General features: G+C 37.8%; 1 pseudogene; it reads left to right on the forward strand.

Annotated features, from left to right (window-relative positions):
- The first annotated feature begins 2,977 nt into the window (after window positions 1–2,977).
- LOC129359250 (kinesin light chain 1-like) lies at window positions 2,978–24,202 on the forward strand (annotated as a pseudogene).

The following is a 24,202-nucleotide window of genomic DNA, read 5'->3' on the forward strand; positions in this document are numbered from 1 at the left end:
CAACATAGGTAAAGCTGTAATTCTTCTTAGATCTTCACTGAATTCCTTTTAATTGCCTATTAGTCAGTCCAGTAAGTGCAGTAAATCAATAATTTATTCAAAGAGAAAGTACCAGCTCTGGATTAACAAGTTCATAGTTGTTGCGTGATAATTTAGGGTTCGTGTGACGGTGACAGCGGGGTGCTCATGATGAAACCTGAGCTGGTCCTGAGGGGTCACTAAGGGGATCTCGGCGGCAAACTGTGGACTTCTATCTTTAGTGTTGCCTGTCCAGGTCCTCCAAAGACAGCTCTTCTGATTGAATTGCATTGACTCAGCAGCCATTTCATGATCCCCCTTCCTTCCTCTAACTCTCCATTTATTCCTAATTTCTAATTAGATGCATATTTTTTTAGTTTTGTTGTGGAAACAAGTGGTACAGCTAAGAAAAGGCAGGAGGTTGGACTCAGATCACTAAAAGGTCCAAAGAATATATCTCGTATTATATTTGGTGATTTATATTTCTTTCATGTTCGTGTGTTGGGAAGAACATTTCCACCAGGAGATTTTCTCAGCCATATTCATAGCATAGCTGAAGAAGAGGCTGAAGTATTTCACCACAGCTGCTTAATGAATCTGTTCTTGAAGGGTGGTCCTGTGATGAATTAGGGTTTACCCTGCCTGTTGCCCATTGACAGCTGGAAAGGCCTGTCTCCCCCTGTGAAACTAAATAGGACAAAGAAGACTGTGATGGAATATAACTTTGGGGGAATGGAGACAGCCGCTCTTGCTTTTTGTTTTCTATTTGCATGTTCTTGTGAATGCTGCTAACCACAGCCTCTGAATTTAATAAACAATGTTCTGGTAAAAGATATTAGGAAATTGGCATGTTACTATGTTTGCAGATGACATTAATCTTTTTTAAGCAATGTTGTGCACAAGCATGGCTTGCATGACCTGATAAATTACCTGGTATATTTATGGGCTTAATCTGATGATTTATAATGAATTATGCACCAATTTTTTAATAACAGATATCAACAGTAATTTGTTTTAATTAATTATAGTACATTTATTTTATTGATCACTTATATCTTACAATAAAATTGTTTTTATAGAAAGTTGTTGTGGTCCTTATGGCAAAAAGTTTTCAGATTCTTCTCTAGTGTGACACCTGGTGGCCTTCCAAGGAAATACATTGCCTATTTTTTTTCAATATGTATATATTTTTTTACTTTACTTCTTTTTTTTTTTTTTGCTTATTATATAAACTTCATAGAAGATTTTCAGCCTTGTGACACAAGACTGACGTCAGATATTGTTTCCATTTGTACCTTACGTCTATTTTTACACAAGTAGTCCTGGTGCTGGCCAGGACTGCAGGAACTTCTTTCAGCTGCTAAGCATCGTGTTTCTTTACTAATTTGTACTTTTTCACACAATGCCCAATGAAAACCTTCAGTTGAAATTAAAATCTGGTTTTTATTCATCTGCTTTAACTCTCTGTGTGCCTCAGTTTTTGGTTAATCTGATCCCATAGATAACTGATTGACTGTTATTTTTGGCTTTGAAGCTGTAATGTTGTGCGATGTTGTTAATGCATCCTCAAAGCGCAACCCTCCAACTGGGAGGTGAGAGAAAAATGACACTTTGTGAAATATTTAATCAGCGTAAACAGCTGCTATATGAAATTTGAACGAGTTCAAAGTCAAAGATTGAATAAAAAATGCAACCAAAAAAACCTTTAAAGGACAAAACAAAGCTGTTTTGAATGAAATAAAATTAAAATGATGACATTGTTAAACTAAACAAAGGTGACTAACAGTTATAATGAAAGTCATAGGGGGTTAAAGGAGGATTTACAGGTTTATGGTGACTTAACTTCATACAGATGAGGTTTTAAATTAAAGCAGCATTTGACCTCTCTGTTCTCTAGTCAGAACTGATAAATACACAACTTAATCCACTTTAGAAAAACATTATACCTTATATTCTCTGTGCATTCAGCATTGACGTTCATTGTTATACTAACAACATCCAATTCCACTTTATATCTAAGATAACCTTTCCCTTCATCTTTGATTTGAATAAGAAAAAAAAATCCTCTGCAGAATTCTCTGCATTTTTTAAACTGAGATTTTCCTCATTATTACAAAAGTCAATATATCTGAATTTAATAACACATAGCAACGTGCATGAACTATTAACCTTTTATATAAAACCTATGTATGTAACATGGTAACAAACACATGGTTAAATTCAAATTTATGAATGAGCCACAAGGCTGAAAAATAAAAAGATAAAACATTTTAAAGTAAATGTAGCTTCTGTCTCTCAGATAAAACTAAGAATGTTTCCGTGAAGGCCAGAAAGTGAATAAAACTTAGTTTGTTACTGATAATGCGTCATGACCTGCAGTTTCACTCTCCACCAAAAGAGGGCGCTTGCTCAGCCAGGTCAAGAGCCCGGCTCCGCGGTGTATCATGGGATACGGATCAGGTAAGCTCCTCAGATTCATCAGGTTGAATATCACGGAGCAAATACAGGAAGTAAACAAACAGGACTTTCAAAGTAAAGCTATATTGCATTGTTTTAACGTTTTACTTAACACATACTAAAATGATGTGTTGTTCTTTTTTAGAGAAAAATGTTAACTTGGCTGTAAAGAATTACTGCAGCAAATAGAGCTAAAGCAAATGCACACATTTTGTTTTATGGTAAATAAAATAAATGGACCCGGAGTACTGAATCTGAATTTGGACACCACTGTCCTAAAATTTTCCATTTGAGGGTGATCTTTTCTTTCTTGCGCTTTTAAATTTTATATATTTGATCTGGATTACTTTTATTTGTTTGTTGTGAAGCTGCTTTATTTTGTTATAGTCCAGATTTCTTTCGAGGCTTGTGTAAATCAATTCCCTTGCGCCTTCTGCGCTCCTTGGACTTTTATTCTGAAGTTCCAAAGCGGAAGTGTCGTTGCGTCCAGCTCTAGCTTGATGCTGTGTGACAACAGGAGGCGCTGACAGCCGAAGAAGCGACAGGTGAATGATTTACAACATCCAAATTTCACCTGTCCAGCACGTCATAATATTCATGAAACCAAAACCGTTGCTGTTCGCCTGTTTGCGGCTTTGGGCCTCCAACTAAAATTAACATTTTGCCACCTGAAGAGTTCCCAAAAGGAGTCACCCGCTCCGGAGGAGCCTTGATTAGCAGGTATGCTATAAATAACTGTCGTCGCCGAGCATTTGTTTGGAGGTGTAAATGTTTGTGTAAACATGCTTATTTTTATGTTTGTGTTCATTATGGAGCAGTTTTATCTGGCAGCAGCCGCTTTGTGGCGTTAAACAGAGGCTCTGTTTTCGCTGAAATCCGACACATTTAATTAATAAAACAGCAAACACGTCTGATGGCGTGACGCAGCTTTAATTATGTTGGCTGTTTAGCATAAATGCTCATAAATTCACCTTTTTTCAGATGTATGTGAGCTGAGGCCTGTTGCCGCCCACTGTAAACAAACAGACTCTGGATCCTCCCAGCTTTCACTGTTCAGCAACAACCATTCATGTTTACTGTGAGGAGTCTGCAGTCATCCCGTCTAGACGATTGCTTCAGGGATAATGACATATCTATACCCTCTATCTTTATCTTTATCTGTAGGTGTGGGTCTCCAGCACTACAGATTAATAGTCCTGCTTGTTTTAAATGTTTCACCACAGATGGTTAAAATACTTAAATTGTTTCTACACATTATTGTTGATTCAGAAATAGGAAAACATCTAAAACAATCAGGATATTAGTGACTGCTATGGCTTTAATCTGAGAACAATGATTTTATTGGATAATCTGCGAAAGAGGACTCATCAGACTAATCTAAGAATTCAAATTTTAATCTAAGAATTATGGAAAAACACAGAATTGTGATTTTAATCTGAAAATTCTGCTTTTGATCTGAGAATTATGTACTAAAAAGACAGAATTATGACTTGAATCTCAGAATTTTGACTTGAATCTATTAATTCTGGTGAAAAGTGAGACTTTATTTGGACTATTCTGAATTTAATCTGATATTTTGTAAAGAAAACTCACTTGACTAATCTAAGAATTCTGACTTTGTTCTCTGAATTCTGCAAGAATTAAGATTTTAATCCAAAAATTCTGAATGGAACCTGAAAATTAAATCATCTTCTAAAGATTCTTGATTCCCTTTGTGGCAGAATGTTCTCGCCCATGTTTGCAGTAATATTGTTTTCTTTGGTTTGGCTCCACTTGAATACTTTCACAATAGCTAATGACCTTTACTATAAAAAGTAATGTTTACACATTTGTTCTTCAAGAGAAAATATAACATAAAACACAATGAACGTCTGCAGCGGTACGTTTGACTGGGGAGTGGAAACAGGACGAACCGGGTTAATGAGACAAAACATTCTCCAGTTCTGGACAGCAGAATCAGTGAAAAACAAAAGAAAAAACAGATTTTAACTCAAGACCAGGGGAAAACCTGATGCAAATGAAAAATCTGGAAATCTGGTGCAAATGAAAATAAATTTTCATTTATGTGGAAATTCAGTGGAAATGTTGCAGCACAAAGATTGAAAAATTGTCCTTAAAAAAATGAATTTTCTCTTAAAAGTGTATTTTAAAATGCTAACTGGTTCCTTATACTTCCTAGTTAAAGTTGGTAAGAGCTCTGATGAAAGTCCAGTGCTGAGTTGTGTCAACCAACCATAAAAAGTCAAATGAAGATTTCAGTTCTTGTTTTCACCAGTCGTCGGTTTTTAATGTTTTCATTAGACTGTTATTGAGTAGTTCCCTTTTTCTTCCCTCCAGTTTGTTTCCATCCAACCTACAATTTCCTTTATCCTGCACCTGTGAGTGAGTCAAAGTCTCCTACCGTAAAACCTCAAATGATCTAGTAATCTCGTAACGATTCCCATGTTTTTGCTCCAATTAACAGTTTAAGAATGGTGCAAATTCAATCCAAGAGGAAAGGTGGTGGTGGATATATTATTAAATAGAGTCCAATGTTACTGGGAAGGTAAAATCTTTCAATGGAAAGATACACAAAGAATTTGTCTTTTGTGTTTGTTTTACTTTAACAAAAAACAGGAACTCATATTTCTTGAAACGTTTACTTTTATCATTAAAATCTGATTTTGATTATATTTTTATTGCTAAATAAATCAAGTATCCTTTTATGGCTGAGACTAAATAGTATTATTATTGATATATTTTTATCCAGAAAGGGAATAACAAGCTCTAGTGTCCAAGAAAAGCACATTTGTCATCTGTTGCTGTTGTTTGTTGATGTTTGTTGCGTCAGATTTACTGGTGTACCAGAAACATACAAATATAAAGGTTCTGTCTCTGGACTTTTGCATGTAAAAAAGGAAAATGTGATTATTTGATTTAAAATCCATGTAATTAAATAATAAAAAATAACTAATTAAAGACCCAAAGCTAATGAGAATACAATTAAAGACTGGGCTATATGTTTGTTTTGTGGTCATTTTAAGTCAGTTTTCACTATTAGCAGCTTTTTGTAAGAATTTGCATTAATTGCCTTTTATATCAAGTGTTTTGTTTTTGTTTTTTCTGCTACTATTTAAATTATTTTTTTATATGTAATTTTTCAGATTTCTGTATGTCCAAAATGGTGACATATCCACCTGCAATTTGTTGATTTTTAGTCTGATTCATAGTTTTTTCTCAGGTTTGTCGGGTAGATTTGCTAAGATAAATAAATAGACCTCATAGAGAAATTAAAGAGATGATTATTCATACATCCTATAGCTTAAATTATGCTTTTATTCAGGTCTGTTTTTATAAGAATATAATGGAAATTCATTGAGATTTAAGGGTTTTATTTAGAATTTAAAACAAATCTTCATTTTTAGAATGATAATTTTTTTTCTCTTCACTAAAACCTTTTAAAAGAATTTGTCCAAACTTACTCAGAGAAATATTTATATTTTGTATTAATCAAGGTAGAAGAGGAAGCTGTTTGTGTTATTTTTGTGCATCATAAGGCAGAAGTTGTTTAGTTTCTGTCAGCTGTGAACCATGTTATTGTTCTTATTGTCAGCAGCTCAATGTAATTCAATATTTCCTCCTGCTTTTGATAGCAGCATTTCCACTTTGTTCCCCTTTTCGCTGTGTTAACCCTCTTTGTGCTGGCCTCAGGTCCGTCGCAGGTTGAGCAGCATCATCGAAGCAGGAAGCATGTTGTCGGGGGAGGAGATCCTGTGCAGCACGCAGCAGGTGATCGCAGGGCTGGAAGCTCTGAAAGGGGAGAACCGCACTTTGCTGGACGACCTGCAGGAGGCGATGGAGAGCCACCCGGCGTCTCACGGCGGCGTGGAGCAGGAGAAGAGCAGCATCATCCGACAGTCGCTGGAGAGGATCGAGCTGGGGTTGAGCGAGGCACAAGTACGTCAAACCTGTGACTTTAGAAGTTACTTTAAACAATAACTAGGAAAACCCAGTTAGAAACTTTTCCTCTAAAGTGGGCGGAGCCTCAAGCGGATTCAGTGGGGGGAGGGACTGCTGGCAGTTTAATGAATTTGTTGCTCTTTTTAGTAACCTTTTTGTTTGTTTGTTTGTTTTTTTACCAAAATATGACTATCTAGGAAAAGATCCAGAGTTTTTTTCTGAGATATCAAAGACGTTTATGGCAACCTGTGAAAGTTACCCATCACTCTGCAGCTCCACCATGTCCAGAGAGAGCAGCCAGTGCCTTGATACCCATCATAGTGTGAAATGCTAAGCAAGCGGTACTGGTGTAACCACTGGGAATATTCAACTGTAGTAGCTGCTGTCCAGCCCAAAGAGGGCAGCAAAGGTTTTTTTTTTTTTTTTGGCAAATTTAATAAAAGTACACAGAAATTGTAAGATTTTAACAGAAACATAAAAGATAGACCCTTAAGCATCCATTTAGTTTATTAGAAAAACTTTTATTTGGCCTTAGTTATCTTTTAAAAAGTGTTGAAAGTGCAAAAGAAACTGATATTTCTAAAAGTTCAGAAGCTTTCATTTAGTCTTTTGATATTCAATATAAATATTTTGTCAACTTTGTCGCTACATATAATGACTTTTTAGGCCTTCAATCTAGAGACTGCACTCTGCTGCTCTAGAAGTTATTTTAAACTTTAAATAGAATAGCTCCGCCCCCAAATTTGTAAAAATTCCCCTAAAGTGGGCGGGGCCAAGTAGGTTAAGTGGGAGGAAATCACTGTTAACTAATTTGCTGTTTTATGTAGTGACTTTTAGACTCTTCTATGACTTTTTTCTTTTCCAATATGTGACCAGTTACAAAATTTTGCAACGTTTTTCTGTTTGTTTGCTGTTTTTCTTGAATCTGTTTCAAATTGGTTCTGATGAACCATGTCAATGTCCTTTCTTGGTTCCATATCTGGGAAATGTGCTACAAAAATAACACTTATTCATTAGATTTTCCAGATTAAGATGATAAATGTTTATTCATCTTCAGCTCCTCATTAATAAATAGTCTTTTTTAATCCTCTGTGCAGGTGATGATGGCTCTGTCGTCTCATCTTGGCTCCCTGGAGGCAGAGAAGCAAAAGTTACGAGCTCAGGTAAGACGTGTAGCTGTCTGTGAGTGAAATAATACATTTTTTAAGTTCTGTAACTTAAGTTTCCAAATCTTTTGATACGCAGCAGGTGATTGCTATCCATGCATGACTTTTTCACAGCAGTCTGAACGGCCTGGTATCAAACTTCTCACCCAGAAAAAAAAGATTTGTTCCACTTCTGTAAGAAAATAAATTAACGTACGTGATAATTGTCAAAGCCTTTGCAGTACAGATGCAATTTTTTTCAATGTGTCACGATTCGATTCCAACTTTCAGGGTTCAATTTGACTTACTATTTTTAATTCAAAAACCAATTTTTCTATTCAAATGGTCTGGAAATTTTGCTCATGTCATGTGAATGACAAGGGCAAAAGACAGAGTAAACAAATAAAACATTTAATTAAAACTATTCTATAAGATTCTATATTTTGTTTATGTAAACAAAAATATTTCTAGTTTAGCTGCCTATCTTTTTTTTACATAAAAATATTTTAATTAATCATAACATCCAGCAGCCGAGTGAATGCGTGATGCGATATGCAAATATTAACAGCATCGACGTACGACTGAAGCACATTTTAAAATTGATTTTTGAGCATTTTGAACCAATTCCGAATTCCCTGGATTGGGAATTGTGATTCTTTACAGAAGCAAAAAATTTTCTGCACCTCTACTCTTCAGCCAGAATGCTCATGTCACATTTTGTCCAACTTTTACGTCATTGACGAGACATGACTCATAATTCTGCACCAGAAGACGACGCGTTCGGTAAATCTGGACGTCAAGAACGGAAGAAATGTAATTAGTCAGAGTCAGTGAACGCATCACAATCCTACCACTCTTATCTCTGACTCCACATCCAAACAGATTACTCTACAGAAGTTATTTTTTGTATCTTCTATGAATGATTGTAATTTTTGTAGTTACAATACCAAAATTTTCACTTAACTTTATATTTTGGTCCCTCTGAGGATGTAATTTTTAAATACAAAATGATTGATCATTTGATTAGTTACACAATATTAGAGTAAACGTTTTACCAAATACTTTTTTACTTTTACTTTAGTAGAAATAAGTTGAAGTACTTGAGTAAAATGTTTGTGTACTTTACCTCAGGTGCGCCGTCTCGTTCAGGAGAACCAGTGGCTGAGGGACGAACTCGCCGGCGCTCAGCAGCGGCTGCAGGACAGGGAGCAGGAGGTCGTGACCCTAGAGGAGCAGAACAAACACCTGCTGTTTATGTCCTCCATACGCAAATACGACCAGGATGAGCCGCCAGTGGTGAGAACCTGCAGACTCCTCACAGATCCCACTGTTCAGGGAACGAAACATTCATATTTAAGCCACTGAAACAAGAGAAGCAAAGAAAGAGGGTGTACTTTGTTTTTTCAGTGTCTGTTGGAGCTTTTAAAAGTTTGTGCTGCTTTTCTTTCAGGATGAGAAAGAAATTTCCTCCAACAAGGAGTCCCTGGATGATTTGTTTCCTGCTGAAGATGAGGAACCGTCCCAGAGTAAGGCGTTACGATTTCAGATTACGCTGACAGTCACGTTCTCATGCTACAGAAATGGTTGAACTACAGAAAGCCTGTTTCCCAAAATGTAGAAGGCAACTAAAGTAGATTTGTGTTGATCAGTAAAGAAGAAAATCTCTTATTTTTTGTCTTCGTGCGGTAAAATGTTAAAAACCTAAAGGAAAACAGCTCAATAGGAGAATATTGTTTGAAAGAAAACAGTATAAAGTTGGTGAGTCACATTATTGATGCATCAGATTTATCAGTAAATATCAGATTTGTTTCTAAGTTGTAGATTTGAAGCTGATTTCTTAATAATTTCACTAATGACAAGACATTTTTTCTATGTTGTAAGTAAAATAATTTGCCAGTGGAACTTGAGCTTTTTCATCAATAATAAGAAATTATTAACTTAATACAAACTGATATATCTTGCTGGAAACTTATTTGTAAGTTAATTCTGTATTATTTTCACATTTATTAAGACATTTGGACTAGAAACTATACAAAAATACGTGATAAGATTTTGTTTTTGCAGTGGATGCGCTGTACAATGGTTGTTGACTTGCTTGCTGCGTTCTTCTTGGTTTTGCAGGAGGCTCCACTTCTGCTTTTCAAAGACGTACAGTTGTATAACTGAGCATCTGTTTGCAGACATTTTCACATGTAAATGTTGATATGGTGGGCTTGACAGGCAGCAGCTTATTTGGATTTAAAGTGACAGAGACCCTAAAATAGATAATTCTGAATTGATCAGACTAAGCTCTTATAATCCAAGAATGATTTAGTGAACATGTTTTGTATTAATGATGGATTTATCCTAAACTGTTCAAGAAATAATTTTTACTTTAATTATATAAATGTTTGTGTTTTTTTCCCAGTGTCCCAGCCTCATCACAGCAGCGCAGCGGCGGCGGCCCAGCAGGGCGGCTACGAGATCCCCGCCCGCCTCCGAACGCTCCACAACCTGGTCATCCAGTACGCGTCTCAGGGTCGCTACGAGGTCGCCGTGCCGCTCTGTAAACAGGTGAGACCGGCGAAAGCAGGCGCTTTCTGACCAAAGCGCCTGCAGAGCTGATGATGTCGCCCCAACAGGCTCTGGAAGACCTGGAGAAATCCTCCGGCCACTCGCACCCTGACGTAGCAACCATGCTCAACATCCTGGCTCTGGTGTACAGGTGAGGCGGCACCGACCAGGTTCAGCCTCACAGCTGGGGAGCAACTACTTACTTTTCCTTCAGAAACTTGTTTTAGGTCTATTTTTACTGCACTGTACTTTCGGTAATTTTATTATGAAGCATTTTTATTTTTACTTCAGTAAAATTTCTGGATTTTTTTTCTATCCATTGCATGAAAACCAACAAGTTTTAGCCAGAAATCGCAGTTTCTGTTAAAAAAAAAATTTTATGACAGAAACTGATTAGGAAACATTTTCTTTGATTTTGTTATTATTTATATAAATCATTTTGTTAACTTCATATTTTAATCAGTTTAATGATGTAATTTTTAAATATTAAATGATTGATAATTTGATCAGTTACTCAAAACTTTTTACCAAAGACATTTTTACTCTTGAGTAATTTCTCGAAAGGCTAATTTTTACATTTACTTGAGTAAAACATGTTGAAGTTCTGCTGTTCTCATTTGAGTACATTTTCTGCACCACCTCTTGTCAACATTTCTTCAAAAAAAAAAAGAGATAATTAGCTAATTTAATTAGAAATGTCACCAAATCCAATTTAAACAACAAAAAGTAAAACCATTATGGTTCTGTTTTTATGAAATGGAGCAAAGAAAAATACATTTTGGTGATTTGTTTATATAATAATAGAAGTTCACAGTTTTGTTGACAGATTTTTGTTTTAATTGCAGAGATCAGAACAAGTATAAAGAGGCAGCGAACCTGCTGAACGATGCGTTGGCGATCAGAGAGAAAACTCTTGGCATGGATCATCCAGCTGTAAGAAATTATCTTTAATTAATCAGCACATTAGAATTACAACTTTATTCCCATGATTATACACAAGCTATTACAACTATGCCCCTATTATTCTGACTTTATTCTCGTTTTATTACAAATATGTTCTTATATAACAACGTTTTTCTGTTTTAAATAAATCAGTAAAACAGATTTAACTCTCCTGATCTTCATTTTTTTTCTCTGTTTTTGCCTCAAACGCAGTAATTATTTTATGTTTTGTTTGTTTTTGCAGGTGGCAGCTACACTGAACAACCTGGCTGTGCTTTATGGTAAAAGAGGAAAATACAAAGAAGCGGAGCCGCTTTGTAAACGAGCTCTGGAGATCCGAGAGAAAGTAAGATGGGGAGACTTCCTAATTATCACTATTTATTACCAGCCACAACTGCTCGCCCACACTTTTACCAAATTCATTTTTTCTAGGGACTTAAGACGTACATAATAAACACTGAAAAATATCCAGTATAATAAACATCTGTCAAAAAAAAGCTTTTTATAAATTATTAAGTTAAATATCTGCATTATTTCATCTACTTTATGTAAAACAGCCATCCTGCTGTTACTGAAACAATCCCTCGTCATGATGACGCCACCGCCGTGCCGGTCTGTCATTTCTAAACATCTGCAGTTGTTTACAAATGGCTCCAGATTGCTTTCCAAACTTGCATCGAGCCAAAATGTTAACATAAGAAATCCTTGAATCTCCATTCAGCTGTAAAATGCCTATGTGGTCCTAGCTCCGCCTTAGGGATGCAGCTCCTCCCAACCTCAGATCCTTCAGACTAGCCATCAGCAATTAGCAAACAGCTGGTGGAACTGCAGAGTTTGTTATATGAGCTACTGCTCAGTTCAACGCTGGTAAAAATGTTAAAGAGTTGATAGAGGAGCCATGTTGGGATGACTTCCTGAAGGAAAAGTTTAACAGAGCAAGAGTTTTAAAGAGACAGACTCATATTTAACATTTATAGCATTTTTATAACAACTGATGGTAACATAGATGCTTCATTATGCTACAAAATGACACTATGTGCCTGGAAAATTCATAATGCTGCTGCTTAAATAATTCAGTAAAGCTGGTCCTGGCCTTTGGGTTCAGATTAAAGTCACAGTTTCTGCTCGCAGGTTCTGGGTACGGACCATCCCGACGTGGCCAAGCAGCTCAACAACCTGGCGCTGCTGTGCCAGAACCAGGGGAAGTACCAGGAAGTGGAGCAGTACTACGAACGAGCTCTGCACATCTACCAGAGCAAACTGGGACCGGACGACGCCAACGTGGCGAAAACCAAGAACAACCTGGTGAGACGAGACAGAAACCCGTTTCTAATCCCGTTTCTAATCCCTGCTAATCTGGTGAAAAGTAGACATGTTTGGGTTTTTTTCTTTTTAAGTTGTGTTGCTGTTTGTGTGTTTTCTTTTCAGGCGTCATGTTATCTGAAACAGGGAAAATACAGACAAGCGGAAGCGCTTTACAAAGAGATTCTGACCAGAGCTCATGAAAAAGAATTTGGATCTGTGGAAGGTAAATTAATCTTTAAAAATGTAATTTTTTCTCATTTCTTTCTGTTTTTTTGTTATTTCTTGGCTTATTTTTTTTCTTTCCTTGCTTCTTTCATTAAATATGCCTCAACAATCTCATTTATCAACTTAAAACTGAAGCTTCTAGTAGAAAGCTATTATTGTTGCTGCTGGAATTAAAGTATTTTCTAGAAAATATTTGACAGTTTGGAAACTAAACTGTCAATAATTTATTATTTCTCACTTGGTTTTAATAAAATTGTGCATGTTTAATTTATTACTATGGACTTAAAAAAAAAAAAAGATATTAATTTGATCAAGAAATTAATTTTGACTTGGCGATTTTTGGCCCAAACATCAAAACGCTGGACATGTCAGCCGAACATCTGTAAAGTGAATCTTTAACTTTTTTCAGTGCTTTTTGCCGTGTCTGTCGCCTAGGAGACGGGCGTCCCCGCTGGTCCAACATGGAGGACGGCGGCGCCGCGCAGGACGGACTGAAGCGCAGCAGCTCCTTCACCAAACTCCGGGAGTCGATACGCCGGAGCAGCGAGAAGCTGGTCCGCAAGCTAAAGGGGGTCGGGATGGAGGAGAGCACCCCGAGGAATGCTGGGTAATTTTCCAGAACATGGCTGCAGAAATCCCACTTTAACTTGATCTGAAACCACAATGAGTGGAAAAAAGAAACCAAGATGGCGTCTTCTGTTTTGCTTGTGTTTCCTTTGCAGGATGAAGAGGGCGAACTCTCTGAACGTGTTGAACGTTGGAACCAGAGAAAATCTCGACGGCAACCAGGTGAGTTTAAAAGACAAAACATTCAGGGGCTTTTTAAGCTGCGCTAACGAGAATGTTAGGGATGCTAACCCTGACATGCTAATGCTACAGCGACATGGTATTTAGTGGAAGCTAATGCTAACGCTCTAATGATTTTGCATCTCATTATGGAAGTTTTCCCATTTTAACAAGTTTTTTTTTTTATTTCTTATGTGTTTTTTCCATTTTAATTCCATTTCTCCTCTCTATTGTGACGTTTTTCTCTTGGCGACTTTTTGATCTTTTCTTGTTTTACATATTGTTGCAATGAGATCCTGAAGCCTTTTCCAAACTCTGGCTGTTCAGTTCTTTCTTAGACCTGATCAGGGATCCTCTGATCAGGTTTCAATACCAATCACCCATGAAGGCCGATCAGTGCAGATCACCTGGAATGGCTGTTAATTTGTTGGGTATAAATGCTGATCTGGCAAAATGGAAAAATGATCTGGCAATAAATTCACCTATAATGTTAAATACTTGCAGGCACAATAAACCAGCTATTCAGTCAAAAGGACGACTGAAAACCCTGCAGTCAGTAAAATAATATTTAACAGTAAGACTATCATAAATTATACACGAGTCAAATGAATCTCATAACACTGCCTATATAGAATAATGTCAAGAAATACGGAAACATTCATTAAAAGTCAAATGCAGGTTGCATCAAAATGAACAATCCTGAGTTACTAAATCATAACTTCCTGATTGCTTGACCAGCTTATTAATGCTGGTTCTGATTGGCTGCTTCTGACCAACTGCAGTAATTCTGCAGGGAGGAAGCAGAGATTATCTTCTAATTTTAGGGAATAGCAAAAGTTTTAATGCATATGTAAAATATTTTTGTTGTTTTAGTTGCATGTAGCAGCTTTAAGCAAACATTCAGTGTGGACTTCCGGTGTTATGCCGAGAAATGCATGCCTGCCGAGAATTGCATCCCCTGTCGCGGGAGCGCGCATCGCTCTAAACTCTCGCATATTGATGAGTAAACGGGCTGAAATCCGACCGAAGAGGAAACTTTTAAAGATATTCGTAACATTATCACGTTTATTAATCATGTAAGCGCTAAAATTGTGGGTTTTATTTCGCAAATTAATTAAAATAAACACTGATTTTTTTCACGTTTATTGAGCCATATTTGTCGAACGTTCTTCAGTGTCTGATGAACAAGTTCTCCGCAGCTGCTTTGAAATTCCAAGATTTTTCTTTTAACACCATAATAGCTTAAAACTTTACAAAACCGAGGCCCAATTACGTAGAACATTTTATATCACGCTTAGCTGTCTAGTGTATTAATGTAGGGGAGATGCATTTTAATTTCTGAGCCTGCTAATATTTGCATCCCCTGTCTATTGTCCTGTTCATATGAAACTTATAGTGGTAACTCAGGGAACAAGTGTCATTATGTAGAAAAAATATAATTTCCAAGTTAGCAGGGGATGCAATTTTTGGCAATATGGATTTCTAGCTTGCCAAAAATTGCATCCCCCCTGTTTTCATCAAATATTGTTGATATGACATTAAATTAATACCAGTAGTTCATGGAACTACTCTGGTCATGTAGAAAAACGTATTTCAGTCTTAACTCTTTATTTCTCCAAATTAGCAGGGGATGCAATTTTTGGCAACATGGATTTCTAGCATGCCAAAATTTGCATCCCCCCCTGTTTTCATCAAATATGATCCAATTGAGGTGAAACTCATACCAGCAGTTCTTACAACTACTCTGGTGATGTAGAACAAGTTATTTACCTCTCAACTCTGTGTTTCTCCAAGTTAGCAGGGGGATGCATTTTCCGGCAATGTGGATTTTCAGCTTGCCAAAAATTGCATCCCCTCTACTTTCATCAAATATGATCCAATTGAGATGAAACTCATACCAGCAGTTCTTAGAGCTACTCTGGTGATGTAGAACAAGTTATTTACCTCTCAACTCTGTGTTTCTCCAAGTTAGCAGGGGGATGCATTTTCCGGCAATGTGGATTTTCAGCTTGCCAAAAATTGCATCCCCTCTACTTTCATCAAATATGATCCAATTGAGATGAAACTCATACCAGCAGTTCTTAGAGCTACTCTGGTGATGTAGAAAAAGTTATTTACCTCTCAACTCTGTGTTTCTCCAAGTTAGCAGGGGGATGCATTTTCCGGCAATGTGGATTTTCAGCTTGCCAAAAATTGCCGGAAAATGCATCCCCCTGCTAACTTGGAGAAACACAGAGTTGAGAGGTAAATAACTTGTTCTACATCACCAGAGTAGCTCTAAGAACTGCTGGTATGAGTTTCATCTCAATTGGATCATATTTGATGAAAGTAGAGGGGATGCAATTTTTGGCAAGCTGAAAATCCATATTGCCAAAAGTTGCATCCCCTGCTAACTCTGAGAAATAAAGAGTTAAGAGTGAAATAACTTTTCTACATAACCAGAGTAGTTCTATGAACTACTGGTATGAGTTTCACCTCAATTGGATCATATTTGATAAAAATAGAGGGGATGCAATTTTTGGCAAGCTAAAAATCCATATTGCCAAAAATTGCATCCCCTGCTAATTTGGAGGAATAAAGAGTTAAGAGTGAAATAACCTTTTCTACATGACCAGAGTAGTTCTATGAACTACTGGAATTAATTTAATATTATTTCGAAAATATTTCATGAAAACAGGGGGGATGCAAATTTTGGCAAGCTAGAAATCCATATTGCCAAAAGTTGCATCCCCTGCTAACTCTGAGAAATAAAGAGTTAAGAGTGAAATAACTTGTCCTACATGACCAGAGTAGTTGTAAGAACTGCTGGTATGAGTTTCACCTCAATTGGATCATATTTGATGAAAACAGGGGGGGATGCAAATTTTGGCATGCTAGAAATCCATGTTGCCAAAAATTGCATCCCCTGCTAATTTGGAGAAATAAAGAGTTAAGACTGAAATACGTTTTTCTACATGACCAGAGTAGTTCCATGAACTACTGGTATTAATTTAATGTCATATCAACAATATTTGATGAAAACAGGGGATGCAATTTTTGGCAAGCTAGAAATCCATATTGCCAAAAATTGCATCCCCTGCTAACTTGGAAATTATATTTTTTCTACATAATGACACTTGTTCCCTGAGTTACCACTATAAGTTTCATATGAACAGGACAATAGACAGGGGATGCAAATATTAGCAGGCTCAGAAATTAAAATGCATCTCCCCTACATTAATACACTAGACAGCTAAGCGTGATATAAAATGTTCTACGTAATTGGGCCTCGGTTTTGTAAAGTTTTAAGCTATTATGGTGTTAAAAGAAAAATCTTGGAATTTCAAAGCAGCTGCGGAGAACTTGTTCATCAGACACTGAAGAACGTTCGACAAATATGGCTCAATAAACGTGAAAAAAATCAGTGTTTATTTTAATTAATTTGCGAAATAAAACCCACAATTTTAGCGCTTACATGATTAATAAACGTGATAATGTTACGAATATCTTTAAAAGTTTCCTCTTCGGTCGGATTTCAGCCCGTTTACTCATCAATATGCGAGAGTTTAGAGCGATGCGCGCTCCCGCGACAGGGGATGCAATTCTCGGCAGGCATGCATTTCTCGGCATAACACCGGTCATGTCGCGGTGCTGAACAGACGTGCGGTGGAGCCCTCTCCAATTTCTTTCTAAAAAACTAAATTAACAACCTGTATTATCTTGCTTTTCGTTTCTTTAGTTAACTGTACTAGTTATCGCTGACCAAATGGCACCAAAGAACTCAAAACCAACCTCCAAAAAGGCTTTAATAACGTCTATGTTGAGCTCAGCGCAACAGCCTAGGAGTAGCAAGCTAGCTGATGTTAGCATGGCATTCAGCTTCTCCCCTGGTTGGCAGTGGCTCTTCGGATGTGCCTCCTGTCGACAACGAACCTACAGTCACAGATGGTGAGGATCTGGCGGCCATGGAGGCATGTAGCTCTGGCGACCTCGTGGCGGCTATTAGCTCGATGAAAGATGACTTTGTGAAGAGATTTAATAGCCTGCTAACTGCTATTCAGGGGTGCAATCGGAGATAAGAATTGTTGCCGCGCGTATTACACAAGCGGAGGACAGAATCAGCGCTAGCGAGGATTCTATTGCTTCCCTGCAAGCCGATAACACTGCTACGAAAACTACCATTGAAGCTCTGCAACTAAAGATAGACGACCTGGAAAATCGTAGTCGCCGTTCCAACATTCGTCTTATCGGTCTCCCTGAGGGGACTGAAGGTTCTGACATGTGTGCATTTTTGGAGAAATGGCTGCCCGAGGTGCTTGGTGCAGAAACGTTCCCGATCCCGCTGATCATAGAGAGAGCACACAGAGTCGGGCGAGTTGAAGCTGCGGGGACACGGTCCAGAGCGGTGGTCATGAAGCTGCTGAACTACGCTGACAAAGTCCGGATCATGAAGGCTGCCAGGACGAAGGGAGAAATACGTTTGAAGAATAACAGAATCATGTTCTTCCCGGACGTTTCTGCCGAGCTTCTGAAAAAACGCAAGGTATTTGACCAGGTGAAAAGGGATCTATCTTCTATTTCTCTGGAGTTACCGGAGCTGCGCTACGGTGTTGCTCATCCGGCCACACTTTTGGTGACCTACAAGAAGAAACGTCACGCTTTTGACAAGGTAGCAGATGCGGAGTCCTTCGTCCTGCAGCTCCAGCGGGAGCGCAATCTGGTTACAAACCAGGTAGAAGTCCAAGTCCAAGAAGGGTGAACAATTATGTGACGTTGTCTAATCATATCTTACTATGTATGCAAATATGGTCACATATCTGTAAGTGCACTTCCATATTCATATTTTTTCATTTCTTTGACTTGATGGTTCATAATGGTTAGTAATACAGCTTTATTTTGTGTTTAATACACATGGTCAATTTACAATATTTAGGGCAACTAAGGTTAAGACATGCAAATGCGTGTTTATTTTCATTATAGGTTATTGGTTGTTAAGTTCATTACTGTTTTTCTGGGGGCTGCGGTTTGATGGGGTTTTTCTATATGCTGTTCCTCTTCGCCATGAGTGCTGGGGTGGACCGGCAGGGCTTCATGGCCGAGCCTGGATGGCTCCTTGCGAAGTGTTCTCAGTGGGTTGGGTGGGTGTACTTCGTTTGGGGATTTACACTCTATTGTTTAATTGTTGTTTGTTGTGTCTGTACTGTCTTGTCTTTCTTTGTCATTTTTTCCCTCTGCAGCTCACTCTTTAATACACATCCCATGGCTGAAATAACTTTTCCTTTTTTCTGATGGCCTCTGATCTTCAATTCACCTCTTGGAATGTAAGAGGTCTGAATAAACTTGTCAAACTGCGACAGGTGATGAAAAGGATTCAACAATTAAAGGCTAAGATAGTTTTCCTCCAGGAGACACATTTGACCCCTGATGATGTTAGTAGAGTGAGGAGAAGATGGCATGGTCGGGTTTTTTCTACTTCCTTTAGCTCACACTCGAGGGGCGTAATCACACTAATCCACAGTTCGGTGCCATTCCAGCTCATCAATGTAACTGAGGATCGATATGGCAGATATCTAATTGTACAGTGTGCGATTCTGTCTGTGAAACTGAATTTGGTCAATATTTACGGGGCAAACAATGATAACCCTGCTTTTTTTAGACACCTGTTTCTGTCTGTAGCATCGCTCCCTGGAGGGTACATCATAGGAGGTGACTTTAACTGTACGCTCATTCCAACGTTAGATAGATCTACAGGCAAAGATGTTTCTCATGCTCAAACAAGGAAAGAATTACTTAACTTCATGAAAGAACTTAATTTGGTTGACATTTGGAGAAATATGCATCCTAATCAGTTTTCTTTCTCATGTTATTCTGGTACTTGCCAAACATTTTCAAGAATCGATTACTATTTAGTCTCAGCTGATCTAGTTCCACACATTACTAATAGTTGGCATGACAGCATAGTAATATCTGATCACGCTCCGGTGTCATTCTGTCTTAGGGTTCCTAACCTTTCCTTTTCATCTAAATGGCGTCTACAATCATTTTGGCTTAGTGACCCAGATTTCATACAATTTATTGGAACAAAAATATTTATGTATTTTGAATTGAACACTCACCAAACCTCTGCTACGGTGAGATGGGAGGCCTTTAAGGCATTCTTAAGAGGCCAAATGATCAGTTTTACCAGCTTCAAGCATAAAACTAACAAACAAGAATTGGAACAACTAGATAATCCTTCAACCCAATTAAACACAGAACTTCTTAGGTTAAGAGCTAAATACAACATGCTGTCTACAAATAAAGCAATTAAAAGTTTAATGAGACTGAAACAATCATATTTTGAACAAGGTGAGAAGGCTAGTAAATTGTTGGCTTGGCGTATCAAACAGGAACAAACAGATAAAGCAATAAACTCAATTCAAACAGCTGAAGGAGGGTTTACTTCTGACCCAAAAGAAATAAACAGCACGTTTTCAAAATTTTACTACAATTTGTATAGCTCAGACTACTCAGACCTAGCTCCCCATGCACAAACTGTTTTCTTGGATTCTTTAGAATTTACTCCCCTAGATAGTGAATCCTTAAACTCACTTGATTTTGAGCTCAATGCACAATTATTATCTGAGGCTATATCTGGTTTGAAAGGGGTAAAAGCCCAGGGCCTGATGGAATCCCAATTGAAATATATAAAATTTTTCAATCCAAACTGATACCTCCTATGCTTGACATGTATCTGGAATCCTTTAGTAAAGGATCTCTTCCTCCCTTACTTAATACAGCAACCATCTCCCTACTCCTGAAGTCAGGTAAACCTGCAACTCAATGTAGCTCATATAGGCCAATATCGCTTATTAATAATGATGTAAAAATTCTGTGTAAAGTGTTAGCAAGGAAGTTGGAGCCACTTTTATCCATGTTGATTCACCCCGATCAAAATGGTTTTGTACAAGGAAGACAGGGTTTTCACAACATCAGAAGAGTGTTTAATGTAATTTTTGAGAAATCTGAAGTTCCAGACACTGCCATCCTGTCGCTGGATGCAGAGAAGGCCTTTGACAGGATAGAATGGCAATATATGTTTGATGTTATGGAATGCTTTGGCATAGGAGGGAAATTTCTTAGCTGGATAAAACTTATTTATTCTAACCCACAAGCTGAAATTTTAACCAATGGTCTAACTTCATCTCCCTTTAAATTGAAACGTGGAACAAGGCAGGGCTGCCCCTTTCTCCTCTGTTGTTCACATTGGCCATCGAACCTTTAGCAATGGCAATTCGCAAACACGATAAAATAACCGGTATAAGATTAGGGAGCTTAGAACACCTTGTGGCTTTGTATGCAGACGACATAATCCTGTTTTGCTCTAAGCTGGGTAACACTGTGCCCGCAATAAATAATTTAATTAATTCTTTTGGAATTTTTTCAGGATATAAGGTAAATAATGCTAAATCTGAAATACTGTACCTATCAGAAAAAGAACGTCTCAATCCCCCAATTTCAACTCCATATGTAGCGTCTAAACAAGGATTTACTTATCTAGGTGTTAAAGTTACCCCCACAATACAGGATATCATTCCAACTAATTATAATCGCCTTACAGAATCAGTTATGCAATTAATAGAAAGATGGTCCAGACTACCCATTTCCTTAATAGGCCGTGTCAATATCATAAAAATGACAATATTGCCAAAGTTTTTATACGTTTTCCAATCAGTTCCACTTTCCCCTCCCCTCTCCTTTTTTAAGGAGATAAATAAAACTTTTTCCAACTTCATCTGGAACGGTAACCGTCCTAGAGTGAGGCTGTCCCTTTATTTTTCTGACTTACAATTACCAAATTTATTATGTATGTTCTGGGCAGCCCAGATCAGAGCAGCTATGTTTTACTTTATATCCAAAGAGCCCCCAGTGTGGGTTACAATGGAGTCCCAGCATATCTCTATTCCTATAAACTTATACTTGTACTCATCAGACAGGAAAAAACTTATTAAACAAACAAAAAATCCTTTTCTGAAAAATACAATGCTGGTCTGGCAAAAGGTACTTGATTATTTGGGAGTAAAGCAACAGCTATCCCAGTTCTCACCCATCTTTGGAAACAGGGACTTTGGTCCAGGTAGCACTGACCCAGGTTTTAAACTCTGGTCTGCTAAGGGGTTAGCTAAGGTATCTGATCTTTTTATAGGGAGAGTATTTATGTCATTCGAAGAACTTAAAAACAAACATGACATTCCTAGTAAACATTTCTATAAATATCTTCAAGTTCGGAATTTCATTTTATCCAAGCAACAAAATAACCTTGATCTGCCCTCTTTGTCTTCATTAGAAGACATTATCATCAGCCACCTATATGGCAGAGGACAGGTGTCTCTAATTTATTCCTTGTTGGTTGACAACTGTAAGGAATCTTCGACTAATATCCTAAAAGCATGGGAAGTGGACTTGGGAGAGAACTTATCGAGTGAGGAATGGTCATTAGCTTGCACTTCGATTCACACACAATCTGCTAACATAAATTCCAAATTATTACAATACAAATGGCTGACTAGGCAATACATCACTCCAGCTAAATTGCATAATTTTAATCCTAATATTCCTGATACTTGCATTAAATGTACTTCCAAAAAGGTTCTTTATTTCATTGTATGTGGCGTGTCCTCGAGTGTTAGCATTTTGGAAAGAGGTATTGATTGTGATAGGTCAGATGATTGGTAAAAAGGTTCCTTTGGATCCTAAAATGTGCATCTTGAATATTTATCCTGAGGACTTTGTTATTCCAAACAACTTGAGATCCTTACTTAATGTCTCCTTTTTGGAAGCTAAACGTTGCATTGCACTCTCTTGGAAGAAAAGGACATTATGTGGAATTTCACAATGGACCACACAAATGACATTCTACTTTGCACTTGAGAAAATCAGTTACTTTACTAAGAATAAGCTTGATAAATTTTGGGTGGTCTGGTCTGTCTTTTACACTTGGCTGTGCCAAAATGACATCCAACTTGATGGATGGAAAGATGGATGGCTATAAGGCCATATGGTAAGACAAATTGATGTTTACAGTTGGTCAATTGAGGGTCTGCTGCAGCCCCCCCGCACCCCCTCGTTTTTTTTTTTTTTTTTTTAATTATTATTATTATAGTCTACCCTGTGTATATGCTCTTTGGGTTTTTCTCTGGTATAGGTTTATGTTCTAAGTATTTGTAAGTGTATGAATGTATGTATGTATGTTCCTTTTTCTTCTGTGCTTTTGGTTTTTGTAAGTGTACATATGTATGTTTCTTGTTCTTCTGTTAAAATCTATAAATAAATGCTTCAAAAAAAAAAAAAAAAACATTCAGTGTGAGATTCTCTGCCAGGTGGAGGTTGAGCGGCGGTCCAATAGCGAGAGCAGATCCCAGCGTCTTACACTGCCAGCTCAAACACTGAGATTATTAATTCAGATTATTTGCTGAGCTTTCTGACCGTCTTCCTGTTGAGTGTTTGACAAAAAAACAACCTCCAGATGTCTTTTTTTCCTGCATTGAGCCTCGATGTCGCAAAACTCCGTCACGTGTTTGTTTTTTAAATGCTTCATTAGATTCGTTGTGTTGATGCAGTTTGACCTACTTCACCCCAGAGGTAATTTTCCTCATTTACTCAGAGCGTTAAAGTTTCACACGACATCGTTTAGGACTTGCTGCTGCTGCTGCGCTTCAGCTGTGTGAAGGAAAGAGGAGATAAGCTGAACACGCAGGCTGCAAAGTGAGATAAATGTGGTCAGTTTTGCTGATCGGCGATTATACACACGGAAATCGGCCGATTATGATCGGTGGCCGATCGACTGGCTCACCTCTACCTTACACTCTTATGTGAGCATTTCTCCCTGATCATCCAAACTGAGATCAAAATGGCCGCTGCCCTCTACAAGTAAGATACTGACTGCTCATTGGTACTTAACATAAACTCAGCAGTGTGTTTGCATTGTTCTGAATGTTGTGATGATTATTCTGTGTTTTCTGCTCCTCAGTCCCAGCCACCTGATGGACAGTCGAGGCCTGAGCTGCAGCACGCAGAGCCTGAACAGACGGGATCGCTGGGTGGGACCAGCTAACACAAAATAACACAAACCATTTAAATACAAGAGAAACTGATGGATTGTTTAAAAACTGGACTCCAAAATCAGCATCAAGAGGATTCCCCGCCATGAGTCTCCAAACGATGGTCGCTGCAAAGTGGGGGTCAAAGGTCGACTTATCCTGACCAGCAACAAGGTTTAAGTCTGTCTGCAACACTTCCTTTTCTTTCTCCTGTTTTCTGAATTGTCAGAATCAAGTTTAACAATTTTACATGCTAAATCTCTAAAACAAAACAAAATAATCTATTTATTATTTTTATAACTAAGGAACAATCTAGAAATCTCAAATAGTTTCATGAGAAACGTCCAACAAAAAGAAAAAAAAGTACAAATTTGATGTCTATAAAGTAACATATCTAAGAATTATGAAGTTATTTTTTACCTTCGATTTGGGAGCAAAATTGCAACATTTGTTCCATTTCCAGCTGGTGGTTTTCTTTTTCAAACTGCACTGAATCAAACCCTTTGAAAAACCTGTTTCCCTCCTGGCCTGTGGGGGCGCTGCACCAACAACCACTGAAGGAAACGACATAAAAACCTCTGCAGAAGACACTGAGCACAACTTCCTTCGTCAGGAAACGTAAACAGATGGAGTAGCGTCAGATTTAGAGGTTGGAGGATTTCTCTTGTTTTCGGCTAAAGACCTCGAGCCGTTTCTCCTGCTAGCGCTAGGCTAGCATGTTTGTTTTGGCTGGATTTACCCAGAATGCCCTGCGCTGTTGTCCACTGACTAGGC

Source organism: Poeciliopsis prolifica, unplaced genomic scaffold (genome assembly GCF_027474105.1).
Source record: "Poeciliopsis prolifica strain line A6 unplaced genomic scaffold, Auburn_PproV2 SCAFFOLD004, whole genome shotgun sequence".
Taxonomy (NCBI): domain Eukaryota; kingdom Metazoa; phylum Chordata; class Actinopteri; order Cyprinodontiformes; family Poeciliidae; genus Poeciliopsis; species Poeciliopsis prolifica.